The 21,540-nt window shown below is 35.4% G+C and overlaps 1 long non-coding RNA gene across 1 annotated transcript in view; it reads left to right on the top strand.

Moving 5' to 3' along the window:
• LOC116080573 overlaps window positions 1-19,866 on the top strand; it is a 61,868-nt gene extending 42,002 nt beyond the window's left edge. The window contains exon 4 of the long non-coding RNA XR_004114483.1: window positions 19,719-19,866. This is a non-coding gene — a long non-coding RNA (uncharacterized LOC116080573). The remainder of the gene's footprint in view (window positions 1-19,718) is intronic.
• Window positions 19,867-21,540: the final 1,674 nt, after the last annotated feature.

Below are 21,540 nucleotides of genomic sequence, written 5' to 3'. Positions count from 1 at the left end.
TTCTTGAAATGGAGAGAGAAACTTTGAGAATTCTTCCCATGAAATATCAATGCTATCTTCTTAGTCCTTTTTTTCATGATGTTTTTAGTTATGACTTCCTGTAATTTCTCTTTTATTCCTTTGTTACTTTTTTGTTTGTTTTGTTTTGGAGAAGCACACCAAGTTGGCCAGAATACACATCCTACATTCATAATAACTTTTGTTTCCCCAATGATTCATCAATACTTCTAAAATCAGGGTATTACAATATGCAAGGCAACTAAAAAATGTGTGTAGGTACCAGCAAAATTTTTGATTGAGTTCAAGGTAGCTCTGAGACAAGGATAGACTGATTAATGTGTGAGGAGACCAATACCTTTTACTCTTGAGAATTTTGGGCTGACTGTTGGGCCTGCTAACTTGTATTTGAATTTTGCAAGAGCTCTGTTAATTCTTAGGTCAGATGCTGTTGCACACTCAAATGTATAACAAGCAACATATCTAAAAAGTCTGTCATTTTCCCTGGTATCATCTTAAAGCAGCAGCTGGTCAAAAAACCTATAAGAACTAACAGTTGGAGAAAGCATCTTTAAATTCTTTTATCAGTAAATCTCTGATTTTTGTCTAAGAAACTATGTTCTAAATTCCTGTTTAGACTTTGTAAATTTCCTTTCTCCCCAACTGGGGACTTAGAGACACAGTAAAATGTGTTGATTTGAAAACAGAAAATTATTTACTCAGGTTCCTTTTCAATTCTTGAGATTTTTTTTTCTAGTATATTTCTGTTCACAAATTTTAACCCTTCCTTGGATTAATGTGTGACTTGCCACGATTCTAGATGGCTGTTCAGTGCTCAATAAACAGTTAAATGGCTAGCATTAACACGGCAGGGCATTAGAAAAATAAACAATGAGCTACACTTGGCATGGCAACAGAAGAGCTAATCATACTCCGGACTCTCAAGATGAGTTATTGTCGTTTATTCAGGGATTGATGATTCTCATGAGACACTAATTCAGGTTTTGGTGGAAGTTCAGAGAAAGGAGATATTGGAATTCCTCCAGTGGATTCACCAGGCTTTTTTATTTACTTGTCAAAGATGTTAGATTAGCAGCGAAATCTGCTACTGAGCAACTGGTCTAAAGGGTTTTGCATCTATGGCCATTGCTGATTGGACACTCATTTCACTTAAAACTATTGGGTTAACTGGTTGTAGAATTGGCAATTGTTTAGTTTTCCTATGACTTATAGTTAAAATGTCTGACGTATTTAGAATGTTTTAGAAACTGATATCTTTTAGTTGTGTAATGTGAGGTTTGCTTAGCAAGTTCAGTAATAAGTTAAAAATTATGTGTATAATCATTTGACTAACTAGCACACATGCAATGTATTGCAGAGAGAAACCCCTTGCTACCCTCTAGCTCTTTGGAATCTTTCTCACAGTCCTATGAATCAGTACCTAAGGTTTTCTTGTCTTCATTAGATGCATTGATTGTATTTTTCCTAGTAAGTGTAGGTTCACTAAAACAATGCTGTTCTTTTTTATTGAAGATAAATTCTTTTCTCATAAGATATATTCTAATTATACTTCCTCACCCCCTACTCATTCCATTTCCATTCCCTTTCTTCCTCTTAATAGAAAAGTACAGGCTACTAAAGGATAACAATGAAACATGATTTTAAAAACTATAATAAGGACTATTATAAGGTAATCCAAAAAAAAAAAAAAACCATCATATTGAAGTTGGACCATGCAACACAACAGAAGGAAATAGTCCTAAGAGGAAGAACAAGAATCAGAGACACCCTCATTATTTCACTTAGGAGCCCCATAAAAACACTAAACTTAAATCTATAATATATACACAGAGGATCTGGCGTAGACCTCTGTAAGCCCTGTGCATGCTGCTTCAGTCTCCATGAGTTCATATGAGCTTTGTTCAGTTGATGCAGAGGACTTTGTTCTCCTGGTATCCTTCATCACCTCTGGCTCTTACACTCTTTCCATCTCTTCTGCTGCATTCCCTGAGTTCTGAGAGAAAAGTAATCATGGAGTCATGGCTTTTCTCTCTGCATAATGTCTAGATGTAGACTTCTGCATTTGTTCCCATCCGCTGCAAAAGGAAGCTTCTCTGAAAATGACTAGATAAGGCACTAATCTATGAGTATAGCAGAATATCTTCAGGAGTCATTTTTATTAATACTTATTTTTAAAGACCAATTGTTGTTGGCCGCCTGCGCCAACGTAAATGAAAGAAAGGGTTCTTCTGGTAATAGGAGTAAGAAATAGATAGGAAGAGATTGAAAGAGATAAGAAGAGGTAGGCTAGCCATACTGTACCTTACCCATGTGGGGAGATAAATATTAGACAACACAAGTTCTGGTCACTCAGTCATCTTGAATTTAATGTATCTCCTTTGTTCCCCCAACAGGTAAAATAACTGGGGCAAAAACCCTTCCCCCAAAATACGTCAGTGTAACAGTCTAATCAGTGACTTCCTTGTTACTCTGTGGGGGTGGGGCTTCTGAATGTAACCAGAACCTGGTTTTGCTCAACAGGCAACAGGCAGGCAGCTGCTGTGCTGGGGTCAAAGTCGTAGTTGTTTACTATCCGGGCTTTGGGGAGGGACTCCACAAATTGTGTTTGGTTTTATCTGAGGTCTCTGGGATATATAGTCTCTGGATCTTGGTTAGCTAAGCAGTGTCTGGTATGGAACTTTTCTCATAGAATAAACCTTAAGTCAATAAGACATTGGTTGGCTACTCCCACAAGTTTCGTGTCACCATTGCCCTAGAATTTCTTCCAAGCAGGACAGATTGTAAGCTAAAAGTTTTGTGACTGGATTGGTGTTTATCTTTTGGTAGCTTGTGGAGGACACCCCCTATACCAAAGACACTAGAATGTAAAGGTGAGGGCTTCGTGCACATACCAGATAGACTTCTCCGGTTCAATGAGTTGTGTGGATGTTGTCCTGTGCAATGGGGCCCTGTTTTCTGTTGCAGAGAACAATTCATTGTCTTAGCAGCAGCCTGGGTTGTTTGGGGATTTTCATAAGGGGATTGAATGCACCCTAACCCTAAACTGAAAGACTCACTTGGCTACAAGAGATGGCCAGTTGAGACACTGTATGCCTATTACAAGGAGTCCTTATTAGGATCACCTTCATATACTTTAGGTAGTTTCCACTACACTAAGTTTATATATTGTCTCTCAAATATCCATTAATATCAGCTGTTTCTCCCTGAATTTTCTTTTGTTACTCTTTATTTCCTCCCCTCTACCACCTGATCATCCTATGCCCATCCCTACATGCCCTAGTCTACCTTTAAACTCTTCTATTTCTCCATCCCTCTAGTTCCTTCTTCTATATTTAACCTCTCTGGGTCTACAGATTGTAGCTTGGTTATCAATTCTTTAATGGCTAATATTCACATATAAGCAAAAACATACCATACTTAGCCCTCTGGGTCTGGATTACCTCGCTCAGAATGTTTCTTTCTTTTTTTTTTTTTATAGTTTCATCCTTTTTCCTGTGGATTTCATGATATCATTGTTTTATCATCTGAGTAATACTCCGTTGTCTAAATATACCAACTTTTCTTTATCTATTCTTTTGTTAAGGGGCATCTAGGTTGTATCCAGTTTTTGGCTAATGTGCATAAAGTAGAAATGAACATGGTTGAACAATACCTTGTGGTAGGATGGAGCATCCTTTGGGTGTATGCCCAAGAGTGTTATATTTGGATCTTGAGGTCAATCAATTCCCAACCTTCTGAGAAAATGCCATACTGATTTTCACAATGACTGTAGAAGTTTTTACTCCCACCAGCAATGAAGGAATATTTACTCTTATACTGCATCATTATTAGCATGAGTGGCCACTTGTGTTATTGATCTTACCCATTATGACACATGGAATCGCAAAGTAGCTTTAATTTGCATATTCCCGATGGCTAAGGATGTTGAACATTTCCTTAAGTATTTTTTCAGCCCTTTGAGTTTCCTTTATTGAGAATTCCCTGCTTATATTTGTCCTGCTTAAAAATTTCTTTTTTTACTTATTCCCTTTACATACTACTCACTGCTCCCCTCCAGGTCATCCCCTCCCACAACCTTTCCCCCATCTCCCTCCCCTTCTCCTCTAAGTGGGTGAGAGGTCCCCACCCTTGGCACTTCAAGTCTCTGCGAGCTACATGTTCCCTATCCCTGAGGCCAGACAATGCAACCCAGGTAGAAGATATGTCCCACATGTGTGCAACACTTTTAAATCAGATTATTTGCTTTTTTAGTATGTAGTTTCTTGAGGTTTTTTTTTTTTAATTTAAATATTAGTCCTCTACCGGATGTAGACTTGGAAAAAATTTTTTGCCAATCTGTAGGCTGATGCTTTGTCTGAACAACAGTGTCCTTCGCCCTTAGAAGCTTTCCAGTTTCATGAGGTCTCATTTACTATTTGTTAATCTTAGTCCTGTGATGATGATGTTCAGTTCAGGAAGTCTTTGCCAATGTGTTCAAGGCCATTCCCCACTTTCTCATCTATCATATCCAGTGTATCTAGTTTTCTGTAGAGTCCTATGGGCCACTTGTACTTGAGTTTTATGCAGGGTAATATATATGGATCTATTTGCATTTTTCTATATGTAGACATCCAGTTTGACCAAGACTACTTGTTGAAGATTCTCTCTTCCAGTGTGAATTTCGGGTTTCTAAATAATAATTGTAGTAATAAAACAGGTGTTCATAGGTGTGTGTTGGGGGAGGTCTTCAGTTTGATTTCATTGATCAGTTAGTTTCTCTACTTTCATGCCAATACACACACACACACACACACACACACACACATATATATATATATATATACACATATACATATATATTTATGTAGTACAACTTGAAATCAGGAATGGTGAGACCTCTAGCACTTCTTTTTAGTGCAGTATTGCTTTACCTATCCTGTTTTTGTTTGTTTGTTTGTTTTGTTTTGTTTTGTTTTTCCATATGAAGTTGAAAACTGTTTCTTCAAGGTCTGTGAAAAATTGCTTTGGAGTGGAGATTGTGGTGAACCTTTAGATTGTTTTTGGTAACATGGCCATTTTTACTGTTAATTCTATCAACACATAAGCATGGGAGTTCTTTGCATCTTCTGATATCTTCTTCAGTTTCTTTTTGAAAGACAATGCTTTCATCATACAAGTGTTTTGTTTGCCTGATTATTAGAGTTACTCCAAGATATTTTTTATTATTTGAAAATATTGTAAAAGTTATCATTTCCCTGATTTTTCCTTTGGCTTGTTTATTATTTTTATATAGGAGGTCTGTTGATTTTTATGACTTAATTTTTTATCAAGCTAGTTTGCAGAGAATGTTAATCAGCTAAAACAATGTCATTCTTAAAAGGGAAGAGTGTCAAAATTCTCCAAAACAGAAGTATTTAATTGATCAGCATTTTGAATTTCTTCAAAAAGAATTCCAAGAAAATGCATAGTCTTTTATTGATAATATTTCAAGGAAGGGTTCTGTCTAAAAGATCAGACTTAAAAAAAAAAGTAAAGCAGGCTGTGTCATAGAAAAAAAAAAGGCACTAAAGAAAAATTGATTCTAAATACAAGTAAAGCTCATAGAAGGTTAAATGATTTACTATTACATTCAGTGAGTTATTCATTTTTATAATTTCACATTGGAAAAGGTTATTAAATGAACAAAAAGATTTTGTGTATTTTTAAAAGAATGCATTTGTACACTAAAAAGAAATTCAGAACTGAGAGTCAAATATTGATATTTTTAGGTGTGCTGGTTAACTTTCACCAACCCAACACAAGCTCTGATCATCTGGAATTAGGAAACTTTTTTGTTTGAATTACCTCCATCAAATTGCACTGCTGGCCAGTTTGTGGGGGCATTTTCTTGATTAATGACTAACGTGGGAGGATCCAGCCCAGTGTGGGTGGGAGCACTTCTAAGCATGTGGTCCTTGGTTGTACAGGGAAGTAACATGAACAATCCATGGAAAGCAAATCAGTAAACAGAAGCTATCCTCTATGGCTTCTGCTTCAGTCCCTGCTTCTAAGTTCCTTCTCAGTGTTCCTGCTGTGACTGCTCTTAAGGATGAATTGTGATGTAGAAGTATAAACAAATATAAACCCTTCATTGCCCAAGTTTCTTTTGCTCTCTTTATCATAGCAATAGGATCCAAACTAGGACAGTAGGGATAAAAATAAAGATAATGATTTTGAATACTTGTTTGCCAGTCCCTGTGCTTAAACAACAGAAATAACAACACACTTTTTTTTTATGGTGGATAACAGTGAATTCTAAGAACATTATTTTCTAAGAAACATCATTTTGGCCTACCTTACAGCAAAGAAAACCTGGGCTTCAAGTGAGTGAGGTCATGGTCTAAACTTACACATACAGTGCGGTAGATTCAAATTGCAAAAGCAACAATGTCTAGTTTTACAGTTTCTCATCTTATTCCTTCCACTTTATTATACACTGAGAAAACTTTCTTCACGTTATAGTGGTAAAGACGTAGAAATTCCTCCAGCCCAGTGCAATGCCAGTCACCTGAGAAGGGAGAACCTGGAACTGTGAGAGATAACAGCTGCTCTTCCAAGGACGAGATGGGCTTTGTAACCAAGATGGAGTTGATGAAATGTTTTTCTGACTCCTCCATGTAAAGGAGATAAGACAAGCGGCAACATGTGTCATGAAAATGAAATTAAGATAAGGTTATAGATTACATTATCAAAATATCAGGAAGTTGGTAAAAATAAAAAGAAAGAAAGGAAAAGGAAAAAATAGAACTAACTCTACATTTTTGGTTTGCTGGACTACATTATGATGGTGTCACCAGGAGCAAAGCAAACACAAGAAAACATCCATTTAGAACAGGAGAAGGGGAAAAATATAAATGGATTTACTGGCGTTAGAGTGTAATTGTGAGCAGAAATGTGACGCAGTTTTTCGTATTCAGGGGGATTGTCTTCCTGTTCTGTTCTCCTCAGTGATTCTAAGGCCCCCTTTCAGCACCTCAGCATCAGTGATATTACCTCACATTGCATTCTAGTCTTTGTCTTGTTTTCTAGGAGTACATCTTCTCATCCGGTATTGCTGTTTCAATAGCAACCTCGTGTACTGTTTTATGCACTGATGGATATATGAATTATTTTCCCAAAAGGACTGAAGGTTATGGAAAAGTGTAGCTTAAGTCAGGGTTTAGAGATTCTGTTATTAACTCTCTAGAACTTATTTGATCCACACTTGGATTTTGTGTTATTGGTAGATATACAATTCTCATGCTGTTATATTCTGCTCATTTTCCAATGTATCTGCCTAATAGCTATCCATAGGTAACTTTGACTGAAAAAGGAATATCATCTCGTTTGTATACTGAATCTCTAGAGATCCATCATTTCAAGTAGAGCTAAGGATACAAGGTCCATAACCCAAACATATACTTTGAATTCCGAAAGATTCTTATATGGACTATATCAGATACAGATATGTAATTAATAGACAGGATTCAGTATACTCCTGCAGTTTCTTTTTCATTGTGCTTTTATAAACTTGCAATAATAATAATAATAATAATAATAATAATAATAATAAAGAAAAACAACCAATAGTCAGAAAGATTTTTGCTGATTAAATACTTTAGAGTCATAATACTTGACTTGATGAGTTTTACCTCAAAATTAATAAGTATAGTTTTCATTTAAAATATAATTACAGGCACAAACACATGCATCCTCATGCATTGCTTATATTTGTTAGTTTCTTTATTAACTTTCTACCAAATACTAGTTTATTTTTCACCCTCTTACTAATTTATCAAATATAAAATTCAAGTTCGAACTTTGTTTTAATAATAGTATTATTATTAAAAATTTGTAAATTTTGTAAAAAATTTGTAAATTTATAAAAATCCTCTATTTACTAGCATTGTGACTGTAATTATTTGACAGTTTCAACAATCTATATTGAAGTATGTGACTATGATGTGTATGTTTGTGTAAGTTTGAGTGTCTGTGTCTATGTGTGTGTTCATGAGCATCCGTAATTGTATGCATGTGTGCTTCTGTGTGTGCATGTGCATGCCTTTGTGTCTGTGTGTCTATATATGTGTGTATGTATGTGAATCTGTATGTGTATATGTGTGTCTGTGTGTTGTTGAGAATTTGTATTGCAGTGAATCAGATTCTTATAAGTAGAGTTATTGGAAAGAAGAGGAAAATTTAAATTATATACACATTCCCAGATTTCTCACCAAATCCATACCTGTTCACACCAAATACATATGAGGCTATTTTACATTACATCCTTGTTAGCACTAAATATTTTAAAAAATATACACTAATTAAATATCTAAGTAAAAAGTATGTTACCTTATTAGATAATAAGCTTGAATATTTTGTGAGAATTTTGAGGTCTTCATATTTTTTTACATTAACTTTGGCCTTATTATTGTGTCTGGTTTTTGAGTAAGACTTTTTTTAATACCTGTTATGAATTCCCAAATTTTACTCAGTATGTAATGGAGCCACTTTTCATTTTACTTTGTATATTTTGTTAACTAATTAAAATTTTCCTCTATTGAATATTTTAAATTGTATATTTTAAATGACTTCAGTTGGAATGTTCAAACCTACATTAAAGCAACATGTATCAAGACATTAAATACACTGAATATATGTTAACCTTGTACTGTCTGCTTTTAATCATTTCAGCATGTGCAAGGCAAGTCTTCAAGTACTTACCAGACATAAGTGAAGCATTTGCAATGAATAAAAGAAAGGAGACTGCTTGCCAAACTCCTGTGTTTTACATTTACCTCTATGCTCTATTTTTAACATATACAATCAGGCATATTTTAGAGGGGCATGCATACATAAGAATATTATGTTATAGCCCAACACAAGACTATTTTCAACCTCACAATGATTTCAATATAATAGAGATTGTAATGTGAGACTAGGACTTAATTTATAACCAGCAATCAGAGTTTAGTGAATATTCTTCAAGCAATGAGGCTTGAGAAATTTTTTAAAAGAGCTAGACTACAGGAACTTTCCCTTGAAATGAGATGTTCAAGTAGCAAATCTACTAATATAATGGGAATTGAGCAAGCTGATTTAAACAAGAGAAATTTTTCACTTATTCCTTTCATTTCAGTCCAATCTTTCAACAAAATCAATAGGTAGAATTAAATATTCTCAAATATGTATTTAGTAGATATTTTTCTCTCTTTTCTGTCCTTCTCCTCCACTCCATTCCCACCTGTTTTGTCTTCATCAATGAAGAAACTTGATCAGGTAAAAGCTTTTTTCAGCATTTGAAGATACATCCAAGGAAATTCTAATAAAGCTTGAGAGTTTACATGTTCTTTCTACCCAAGAAGTATAGACATTACACATTTTCATTGTCTGCTGGTTGGTTGCATGCATGGAAAATATTCAGTAACTCAGTGTATCTAAGCAAAAGAATATAAGCAGAAGCTCATATATATTAAATGGGTATAGTACCTCAAATAGTCTGTTGCTGAAAAGATCCATAAAGTTTCTTACAGAACTCAGATATCCTTTTAAAACACAATATAAGGACAGTGATATATGTAATAGTTATTGTAGTCTCCGGTGTTAATACTAGTCTCAGAATAGCCACTTTCTATCTATGTGATCTTGGGCAATTTATTTGACCTCTTTAAATAGTATTAATTATGTTGTCAGGGGTTATTTCCTCCTGTCATCTGGAAGACGTAATGGAAAAGACACTAGACTAGAAATAAAACTGTGGCTGAGGTTTCTGTTCTCTGCTCTACTCCACTCATACTCTAGGTCTAGGTTTACTTATCTGGGATAAAGGGATTGACTGAAGCAATTTGTAAAGCTTTTGGCCATGTTTTAGGACACAAAGTACCTTTGTCTTCAAATTGTATTTCATATTCATGAGAAACAATTTCAGCATTCCTCTTTCCTATTTATTTCTTTGTGTCAGCCAGGGCCTCGTGTACCTCAGTTTGGCCTCCAGCTCTCTAAGTAGCAAAGAATGACCTTAAATTCCTGATCTGTTTGCCACTGTCATTCAACTGACTTGAATAAAATCAATGGATGGGCTTGTGAGCAATGTCTACAATGTAGTGTACATATGTGGGGATGTGGGAGAGCAGCATCTTGCCAGGATCCCCACTTTTTTTTAATTTTAGCATTTGGCACCAAGGCTATCACTTTGGAGCTAAATGCAAAATAATGTTAAAGGTTTTACAGTCTCAAAAATAATTTATTTGCCAGAAGAACCTTCTCACTTTGGATTTCAAACAATGATAGGAGTGTTTTAGGAAACATGGTCTTCATTGCAATTTATTTCCCAGGGGCTAGGAAGAAAAGACCTCTCCCAAACTTGCATATTTGAAAAAGGAGGAGCTGAGTTCTCATCTGTAGAAAACATCTGTAGGAATCTATGATTCTTGGCCAGAAGCCTTTGGAACCCTTTCTTAGTAATAACACTGTGTAACAAAAAGATGTTTTGTACCTCAGTAACGCCTTTGTTTAGACCTCTGTTCTAATTCATTTATAAACAGATCTAACAAGCTCAGGCTGTGTCTAGACTACCAAGCAAAGGTACCCAAATGACACAGAAACTATGATGAGCTCTATGGAACTGGAAAATTTAGTAATCAACATATCAATCTATTCTACAGATAAATTTCTTAAGACTGGCAGATACATATAGACTTTATGGTAGCAGATGCGATTTAAAGCACTCTCCAAAAATATTTTGATATTTGTCTTAATCTCTTATGAATATGTGTGCTGTAGTTGGTGCTGATAGTTCATAGAAATATATTTCAGGTTTAGGTAAAAGTTATTCGTGTTTTACCCACAGGATAGGATGAAATTAAAACACAAAAATCTTCCACTGTGTTTCTTTTTTTTCTTTTATTTTCATTATTTGTTTATTAATTTATTAGCTAGAAAGTACTTTTTGTCCTAGATTAGAGTTGTTTCTTAGACATAGGTGCTGAAAACATTTTTTTAAATCTTTTGCTCCGATAAAGGATATATTCCAACAAAGTCTGTATTTAGTCCAATAAACTTCAATTTATTTAAATTTTTCTGTCAAAAGGTAAAGAAATCTTAATCACTTAAGATACAGAGGGAGATACTCACAACCAACCATTGGACTGAGCACAGGGCCCCCAATGGAGGAGTTAGAGGAAGGACTGAAGGACCTGAAGGGCTTTGCAACACAAAGGAAGAACAACAATATCAACCAACTGGACCCCCTGCCCCACAGAGCTCCAAGGGACTAAACCACCAACTAAAGAGTACACATGGAGCTATCCACGTCTCTAGCTGCATATGTAGCAGAGGATGGCCTTCTAGCACATCAGTGGAAGAAGAGGACCTTGGTCCTCTGAAGGCTCAATGCCTCAGTGTAGGGGAATGGCAGGGCAGGGTGTCAGGAGTGAGTGGGTGGGTAGGGGAGTACCCTCATAGAAGCAGAGGGACGGGACGGGGCATGGGATAGAGGATTTCTGAAGAGGAAACCAAGAAAGGGGATAACATTTGAAATGTAAATAAAGAAAATATCCAATAAAAGAAAAACAAAAGATTACTAAGATTTTACCTTGATTCCTTCCTACTGAACTGTCTAAGGATCTTTCACAGAAATCAATTAAGCAAAATGTGTGAATTGGCTTTTAATACTGACTCTAATTCATTTATCTATCTAAGTCTATAATAATACCCACTTTCTAGGAAAGTCAACCAACATCATCAATCTTAAAATCAGTGTGAACTCAAAAAGTGAAGATCTCACAGGATGAATTTGGGAAATTGCTGTGTTAACATTTTGATCAATATAACTCTCAATACATTATTTTTTTTCTTATAGTTTGGCCTTGAATACATTCTAGGTCATGCAGTTTTCAGTGCACAAGACTTGCACATCTTCTGTCAAATTTATCATAGATGCCTCATAATATTATACTGACACAAATGGTATTACATGCATCATTTCTAGATTATTAGAAATGTTATTAATTTAGTAAATTGATCTTACCTTTGACAACATCATCTGTTAATCTTTTCTATAGATTCTGTAGGATTTTCTATCTTAAGCCAGTGAAAGATTCTTTTCAACTTGTTTGCCAGGGTGAGACTCTATAGCATAATGATGAAAAGAAACAATGAGATCATTCTTTCATTTTTCTTTGTTCATGAATTACAGGAAAACCATTTGTTCTGTCTCAATGTGTATTATATTTATGTCACTTTTTCACCTATTTAAATGGCTATTACAAATTGTGAGACTCCATATACACTACCTGTGAGCATTATTTGAATGCTAAAGGGATGATAGAGAGGGTGGGGGGAAGGCAGTCATCAGATATCTAGTAGATTCCAAATTACAGTTCCCCAAGGCAGCTGCATTTTTATGTATAAGGTAGGTGGCATATCTGTAACACAAATTTGTCAAAGTGTTTAAGTGAGTTCCTAATAACAGTAAGAAGTTGACTTTGAGTCAAAAGTTAGAATTCTCAGAGAAAACTAAGAAACCATCTATATCCAGAAGCAACCCAGCAGCAAACTATCTTCTAGCTTGATGAAGCACACCTCTTCTCAGTTTCTTGTAGGTTTTTATCAGAAACATTTTACTTCACTTTATATCCAACTGTTAAGATGACTTTCATCAACTGATGACTAAGAAGAATTACATTGGCTGGAGAGATGGCGCAGCTGTTAAGAGGCCCTTGGTTTCATAGAGGCTTGATGCCTCAGTGTAAGGAAATGCCAGGACAAGGAAGCAGGAGTAGGTGGGTTAGTGAGCAGGGAGAGGGGGGATGAGATAGGGGGCTTTCAGTGGGGATAAAATTTGCAATGTAAATAAAGAAAACATCTAAAAAAAGAATTACATTGGTTCAAACTTTTTTTTTTTTAGATATTTTCTTTATTTACATGCGAATTTCTCCTCAAAAAAACAAACAAAAACAAACCCCTGTTGCCTCCCCCATCCCCATGCCTGCCACCCCGCCCTCTCCCACTTTCTGGTTCAAACTTTTAACCAAGTGAGAATCTCTGAAGTAAAAATCAACTTAATGAATGTATTCATATTGGACCGCTTTGGCTGATGCTTTGGTTTTCATGAACAATCATGTTTCCCCTCCCTTCCTTTCTTCCTTCCTTCCTTCCTTCCTTCCTCCCTCCCTCCCTTCCTTCCTTCCTCCCTTCCTTCAGTCCTTCCTTCATTCCTTTGCTCATTTGTTCCTTCCTTCTGTCCTTCCTTCCTTCCCCCCTCCCTCCCTCCCTTCCTTCCTTCCTTCCTTCATTCCTTTGCTCATTTGTTCCTTCCTTCTGTCCTTCCTTTCTTCCCTCCCTCTCTTTAACCTCTCTTCCTCCCTTCTGTTCTTTCTCTTTTCCCTTCTTTCTTTACTTTCAATCCACCTTCTCCTCCAACCACCTCCACCTTCATTTCTTTCTTATTCATCTTCCTTTCTCTCCCTTTTCCTTCTCCTTCTCTTTCTCTTTCCTTTCTTCTTGTTTTTCAGATTATCTTTACACCTCGCTCAGACTGGTCTCATGCTGGTGATCTGCTGGATCTTCAGGTTGTTTCATAGTTGTGTCATAAAATTTGTGTTAAATTTTCCAAGAAACCTCTGTGTTCCCTTGAGGAGTTATGTGACTTTTGCATTTCTATTGGTAATATGTGAGGGCTCTATTATCTCTGTCACGAATGCACTACACCATTCCTATTGAGGTTAGAAAGTGTCTCATTGCAGCTTTACTTCAAATTCCACAAGAATTCATGAGTGTTCATTTGTGTATTTAAGTGCCATAATTCACAGATACAGCAAGCAAATGTTCAACAAATTGGACTCCTCATCATCTTACTTCTCCTCCTCCTTTGTTGTTTTTGTTGTTGTTCTAAAACACATTATGTTGGAGGAAAAGATGTAAAATAGAACCTTGACAATATCTAATGATTCTAATAGGAAATAGAAATGGGTAATAGCAGAAAATAGTGAAAATAAAATATTATCAATTTTGTCAGTAATCTGGTATAAGAATAGAACAATCCCTCAGGATTTACTCAGGAAAATACTAAGATTTACCGATCAAATGAAATGTAAAAACTAGAGCCTAGAGAGGTAATCAACTGGGAAGAGCCCTTGTTGTTCTTCCCAAGGCCTGTTGTTCCCAGCACCTATGTTGTGTGGTTAAGAGCTACAGCAACTTCAGATCCAGAGAATCCAATGCCCTCTGAAGTACCCCTGGCATCTTCACTTATGTGTCCACACTCACAAACAGATGCATACCTGTGCACATAAATTAACACATAGTAAAAAAAAATCATTTTAAATAAGACAACATTGGGTTATAAGTATTTAATAATATTGTGCCACTAGGAATCCATCCTTTTAAATTTCTTTTTACCTATACAAAACTTTTCTATGATGGTAATTGTTTTCCATGAGGCTAACAATTTTATTTTCTTTTAACTGACATTCAAGAAAGTCTTTGTTCAGTCTCACTTCAGGAATTTATGAGACTATTAAATGTGTATTTATAAAACTCTTGATCCTATTTATTGTCAACAGTTTATCTCCATTCCCCCTTGTTTTCCCATGTTCAAGTATGAAGCCTAAATTTAAAATAGTCATCCCTGGAATCATACACAAGTAACATTATGTAGTCTGAACATGTTGTATGTATATATTTAAGAGTTTATATTTATATATGCTACATATTTGCATATAAAATATGCAAAAGCTAGTTGAAAAAAACAAGCCATAAATTTAGGGGTTTTTTCAAAAAAAAAAGAAGAAAAGGTATATAGGAGGATTTTGGAGAGAAAGAAGAAAAATTGCAAATGATGTAATTATAATATAAAAAGAAGAAATAGTTTAAAATATGCAAAACATCTGTAATTACAAATTATTGTTTTTTCCACCTCAACTTAAATGATGCACAGCTTAACTGTCACATTTTCTTAAATACAATCTGTAACCACACTTGATCTCAATTATCCCCAAATCCTTTAAATTACCGGACACACTTTCTCTATCTGCTCCTTTGGGTTTAATTTAAATATCAATGTTCACTGTCTCATGATTTTATATGTTGCGGCTAACACAGAGTATTTATAGTACTCAACGTACTTCTCATCTCTCTGTCTGCCTATCATCTGCTGCATGGGGGAGGGGAGCTAGAGGGAGCAAATAGTAAGATTATATTTTAACTCTGTGCAAAAATGAAATACCAAATAGTAAATTTGTCTTTCTTCCTAGAAAATTATTCTCCACTTTTCTTTGCATAGACAATGCATTTACTTGTGTTGCTCTCTCTTGGTGGCAACCTTAAATCTTTCCCTCATCTCCAGAATTCTGAAAATCTATAGGTTCCTTGTGGCAATATCACACCTTGGTCACATTTAAGAGTACTGCTAGCCAGCTCTTTCTGATATGGTACATTTTTTGGTGAAAGAAAGTATATTCCTTCTCTCCCCTGTGTCTCTCTTTTCTCCCTTGCTCTCTTCCATTCTCATTTCTCTTTCTGTCTCTCTTTCTGACTTCTCTGTCAAATAACTCTTAGCATCCATTCATAGTTAACTAACTTCCCGTTTTATGCCTCTTTCTTCCCTCTGGAAGAAAGAAGAAGAGTCAAAGTTATAATCACTGGGGGAGCGTATTTTTTGAAAATATTTCTTAACTCCTTTAATCTTCAAACATTTTGCCGTAAAGATTTAAAAAAAAAAAAAACTGGAGCTTGTAAAACATGTTTTCATTTTTGCTTCCTACTGTTTCCTTAGCTCGACTTATAAAGGCAGTTTATTACCTCAGTGTGGAATGTGGAAGCTATTGTTTTCTTTTCGGAATTTGGGGACTCCTGCCAAAACTGAAAAGAAAGCTTCCCATTTTTAACATCCTGTTTTACATGAGTATACACTGCCAAGGATGAGATGTAATTGAACTTGACTATCAAAGACGTGGTTCTCTGAACATAAGATTGAAAAAGAATCACTTACAAGCATCTTGAAGGAATAGCTGGTTAGAGTTAGAGTATTTAATTTCTATTTGTATTTATTTCAGATTCTGAGCTACCTTCATAACAGAGTATGGGTGGTATAACATAACAATATTATGAGTAACTCTAAAAATGTCAAATATTAGAGCAATGCATGTATTAACATAACATTTTCAAAATAGTAATGTAGAAATAGATTCCTTTACATGATTCTAATGCTTTTATTATGCCTTGAAATTATTAGTTTTCTACTGAGTGTTTATTATTGAAAGTTCATATCACAGTCAAATGACAAAGCCTTTAAACTAAAGTAAATCTACAAAGAATAAGTACAAATATACTAGGAAACAAAAATGCATCAAGCAAGGGACTTTATTCATATATTGCAATAGAAGATTACACAAGGACTGATTATTTTAGAGTCTCGGGAAGGCAGTTTTTGCTTTAGCTTTAAGTATGATAGACAACTCATCAGTAAGAGGATCATACAGTTAGGAGTCATTTACTAGATAAGGGTTTGTGTCATTCAATCAGTTAAAAATACTTTTTTTATAGTCATTATCAAGAAGAAAGTATTTCAACTGGTCATTAGTGAGCTAAAGACTGAAATTTCTGAGCTTTTCTAGAATACAATATGCCGACGTGGTTTTATAGACGAATTCTACCAGGGATAGAATACATTGTTCTTCAATTAAGAGGTCTGAAGGCTGTGCCTGGATATAAGCTCAAAGCCAGGAAACCTGAGGGCATGAGATAGGAACATTGCCTTCACTAATGGAAGTAAAGCAATCTTCTCTGACTAATGTCCAGAAACATCAAATCATCACCATGTTGCAAGCATAGTGTCCTACATTCATTGAAGATTGATTGAGCAGGTCAGACACTGACAGTGAAAAAATGTTAGAGCTGATCTCAGCGCCAGGAAATATATATATTTCAAGAGAGCACCTATAAAAGTTAGGAAAATCAAAAGAGGTACTCATTAGTGAGTGTTATTGGAGTAATATAGAAAAGCATATCTCTTTATGCTGAGAAACTTCTGAAGATCCAGGAGTGAGTGAATTCTAAAAACCAAATGGCTGTGGATTTCCTTAATTACTGGCCTTGTGAAGAACACAGTACTCAGGTAAAGTGTAACACCACCATGGCTATCTCTAGGGAGGCAAAGTTAGAAAATTCAACTAGTGGATTCTCTCCCACTGCTTTTTGAAATTAATGGTGTGATTATGCTAATGTTCTTTATTTTCAAGTAAAAAATCTTATGCTCTAATGTAATATATTAAAAAACTTTTAAAAAATTCAATATCAATAATATCTTCATACAAACAGCAAAAAAAATTTGTGGTCATGGCTACCTGTTCTCATCACCTTGAGAGCAGATAGTGTGGAGACACAGAATATCACAACTTACAAGAAAGCCAAAATCTCAACAGAATAATCTGTAGCCTTACCTAAAGACCTATCTATGGACTATCTTCAGAGTTAAAATTTGTGTCTTCCAGCCTTTAAAAAGCTCTCATATTGTTACTAGACAGTCTACCCTGGCACTTGATAATGATCACTGCTGAAAGAGAAAACAGTATTTCATATATATATGCATATATATTTATATGCATGTATATTTATATGTATATATATTACATATATTGTATATTACATATAAATATGTATGTGTATTTACATATTATAAATGCATCTATGAATACATGTGAAAAATGAATTTATTTACAGCATTAACCAAAATAAGGGAGAGAAAGATTGTCAAGCCATCTCTACCCTGCCCATAGTAGGATTACAACTCATACAAAGGACAACACAAAGGTGAGAGAACATTCAGATGTAAGCTTCTTGATGTGGCAATTAGTTTCTCCATCCATGCTCCCAATAGACACTGATTTCCAGACGCTACATCTTTGGGTGCCTGCAAGCATGCACTCAGGAAGTTCCAGAACTCTGCATTCTGGAGCCTACCATGTTCTCAGAATGAAATTCACAGGAAATCCTGCCATACTTTTGCCAGGTGGAGAGGAAAAGCAAAGCTTTTAAATATGCAGGAACCCCAGTGTTTCCTAACAAAGGTCCGTCCTCAAGGGAACCCTTTCCACCAGTGCTCATATTTCTTGGGCTTTTCTCAGAAACCGAAGGATCTTAGGGATGGGAAGTCCTCAGCTCCAACTTCCTCCTAACTTTTAGTATGACTGGAGTAAGAAAGGGCTGAAAAAGTCCTTGCAAAGCTGACAAACAAGGGAATAACTTACTAATATATGAATCCTATGATCATGATGAGAATTAATGCAGATCGGAAATGTGTTTCATAAATTACAGGAATAGAACAAAAGAATAAAGTGAAGTTGAGATAAAATATTTTATTAATTATTTATTCTACATGAACATTTTGTGTGTGTGTATTTGTGTGTGTGTGTGTGTGTGTGTGTGTGTGTGCATGTGTTTTCAGGATAGATTTTTACCAACTACACATGGGCTAGGGGTCTAATGTCCAAACATAAATAAAGAACTCAGAAAAGTAGATATCAAGAAATTAAATAATACAATTAAAAAGAGGGTACAGATCTAAACAGAAAATCCTCAAAACGGAGAACTTGAATTCTGAAGGAACATGTATACAAATATTCAACATACTTGGCCTTCAGGTTTATGCAAATCAAAAGCACTTTGGAATTTCATCTTACACCCTTGATAATGGCTAAAATCAAGAAAAGAACTGACAGCTTGTGATAATGATGATGTGGAGTATAGAAACATTCATCCATTGATGTTGGTAGTATCAACTTGTACAACTAATATGGAAATCATTATGATGGTTTCTGGGGAAGAAGGGAATTGATATTCCCAAAAATAGGGATACCTTGCTGTAACTCTGAGACATATATCCAAAAGATGCTTCACCCTACCACAGAGACACTTGGTTAGCAATGTTCATTGCTGCGCTGTTCATAAGAGTCAGAAATTAGGAACAATATAGATTTCCCTCAACAAAAGAGTAGATAAACAAAATCTTATTTTTAAGATTTTACATAATGGAACATTTGGGTACATTTACCTAATGGAACATTACTCGTCTATTCAGATATTGAAATCGTGAATTCACAGGTATATGATCGAACTAGAGAAAAATAATCCTGAGTGGAGTAACTGAGAAACAGAAAAAATATAATGGTTTGCATACTGGATAGCTTTATATAAACTTGATACAAGTTAGAGTCATCTGTGCAGCAGAAACTATAATTAAGAAAATGCCTCCATGAGACTATGTTGTAGCCAAGACTGTGGGGGCATTTTCTCAATTGCTGATTTATAGGGAAATTATCTATCCATTATGGATGGTGCCATCCCTGGGTTGATGGTTTTGGATTCTATAAGAAAGCAGGATTAGCAAGCCATTAGGAGCAAGCTAGTGAGTAGCACCCCTCAGTGGATTCTTCGTCAACTGCTGCCTATACTTCCTGACCTGTTTGAGTCTCTTTTCTGACTTTCTTCAAGGATGAACAGTGATATGGAATTATAAGCCAAATAAACCATTTCCTTATCATGTTGCTCTGATCACGGTGTTTCATCACACCAATAGATGCCGTAACTAAGACAAACTGATACCAAAAATGGGGTCTGATTATGTGGGGTAGGGGTTGTTTTTGTTTTGTTTTATATTGATTTTTTGTTTTGTTTTATTTTGTTTATTTGTTTCTTTGTTTGTTTAGGATTGTGGAAAATCCTCAACTAGAAAAGCCAAAGTGCAGAAACTTCAGTGGGCTGTTCTTCAAACAATTGGAAGATAAGAACATTGAGAACCATGCAGATGATGGAGGCCTTACATCTGATATACAGAGAAAGTTTAAAGACTCTGTCCAAGCCATTTGTTATTCTGAATTAAGATTCTGTAGTTCTTTGAGTTTGTTTATATGGTGAATTACATTGATGGATTTCCCTATATTGAAACATCTCTGCATCCCTGGGATGAAGCTTACTTGATCATGATGGATGATTGTTTTGATGTGTTCTTGGATTCAGTTTGCAAGAATTTTATTGAGTATCTTTGCATCGATATTCATAAGGGAAATTGGCCTGAAGTTTTCTTTCTTTGTGGGGTCTTTGTGTGGTTTAGGTATAAGAGTAATTGTGGCTTTATATAAAGAATTGGGTAGAGTACCTTCTGTTTCTATTTTGTGCGATAGTTTGAGGAGTATTGGTACTAGATCTTCTTTGAAAGTCTGATAAAACTCTGTACTAAACCCACCTGGTCCTGGGCTTTTTTTGGTTGGGAGACTATTAAGGACTGATTCTGTTTCATTAGCAGATATGGGACTATTTAGATTGTTTATCTGATCTTTATTTAACTTTGGTACCAGGTATCTGTCTAGAAAATTGTCCATTTCATACAGGTTTTCCAGTTTTGTTGAGTATAGGCTTTATATGATCATCTCACTAGATGCTAAGAAAGCATTTGACAAAATCCAACATCTCTTCATGATAAAAATCTTGGAAAGATCAGGAATTCAAGGCACATACTTAAACATAGTAAAAGCAATATACAGAAAACCAGTAACCAACATCAAACTAAATGGAGAGAAACTTGAAGCAATCCCACTAAAATCAGGGACTAGACAAGACTACCCACTCTTCCCTTACCTATTCAATATTGTACTTAAGGTCCTAGCCAGAGCAATTAGACAATAAAAGGAGATCAAAGGGATACAAATTGTAAAAGAAGAAGTCAAATTATCACTATTTGCTGATGATATGATAGTATACTTAAGTGACCCCAAAAAATTCCATCAGAGAGCTCCTAAACTTGATAAACAACTTCAGCAAAGTAGCTGGATATAAAATTAACTCAAGCAAATCAGAGGCCTTCCTATACACAAAGGATAAACAGGCTGAGAAAGAAATTAGCAAAACAACACCCTTCACAATAGTCACAAATAAGAAAAAACACCTTGGTGTGACTGTAGCTAAGTAAGTAAAAGATCTGTTTGACAAGAACTTTAAGTCTCTGAAGAAGAAGGAAATTGAAGAAGACCTCAGAAGATGGAAAGATCTCCCATGATCATGGATTGGCAGGATTAATGTAGTAAAAATGGCCCTCTTGTTGAAAGCAATCTACAGATTCAATGCAATCCCCATTAAAATTCCAAATCAATTCTTCACAGACTTAGAAGGAAAAATTTGCAAATAAATCTGGAATAACAAAAAAACCTAGGAGAAGGAAAACTATTCTCAACAATAAAAGAACCTCTGGTTCAATCACCATCCCTGACCTTAAGCTATACTACAGAGAAATTGTGATAAAAACTGCATGGTATTGGTACAGTGACAGGCAGGTAGATCAATGGAATAGAACTGAAGACCCAGAAATGAACCCACACACCTATCATCACTTGATCTTTGACAAAGGAGCTAAAACCCTCCACTGGAAAAAAGGCAGCATTTTCAACCAATGGTGCTGGCTCACCTGGCAGTTAGCATGTAGAAGAATGCAAATTGATCTATTCCTATCTCCTTGTATAAAGCTCAAGTCCAAGT

This window comes from Mastomys coucha, unplaced genomic scaffold (genome assembly GCF_008632895.1).
Source record: "Mastomys coucha isolate ucsf_1 unplaced genomic scaffold, UCSF_Mcou_1 pScaffold6, whole genome shotgun sequence".
NCBI lineage: Eukaryota > Metazoa > Chordata > Mammalia > Rodentia > Muridae > Mastomys > Mastomys coucha.
Note: the sequence above shows the minus strand (reverse complement) of the source record. Positions and strands in the feature narration are given on the sequence as shown.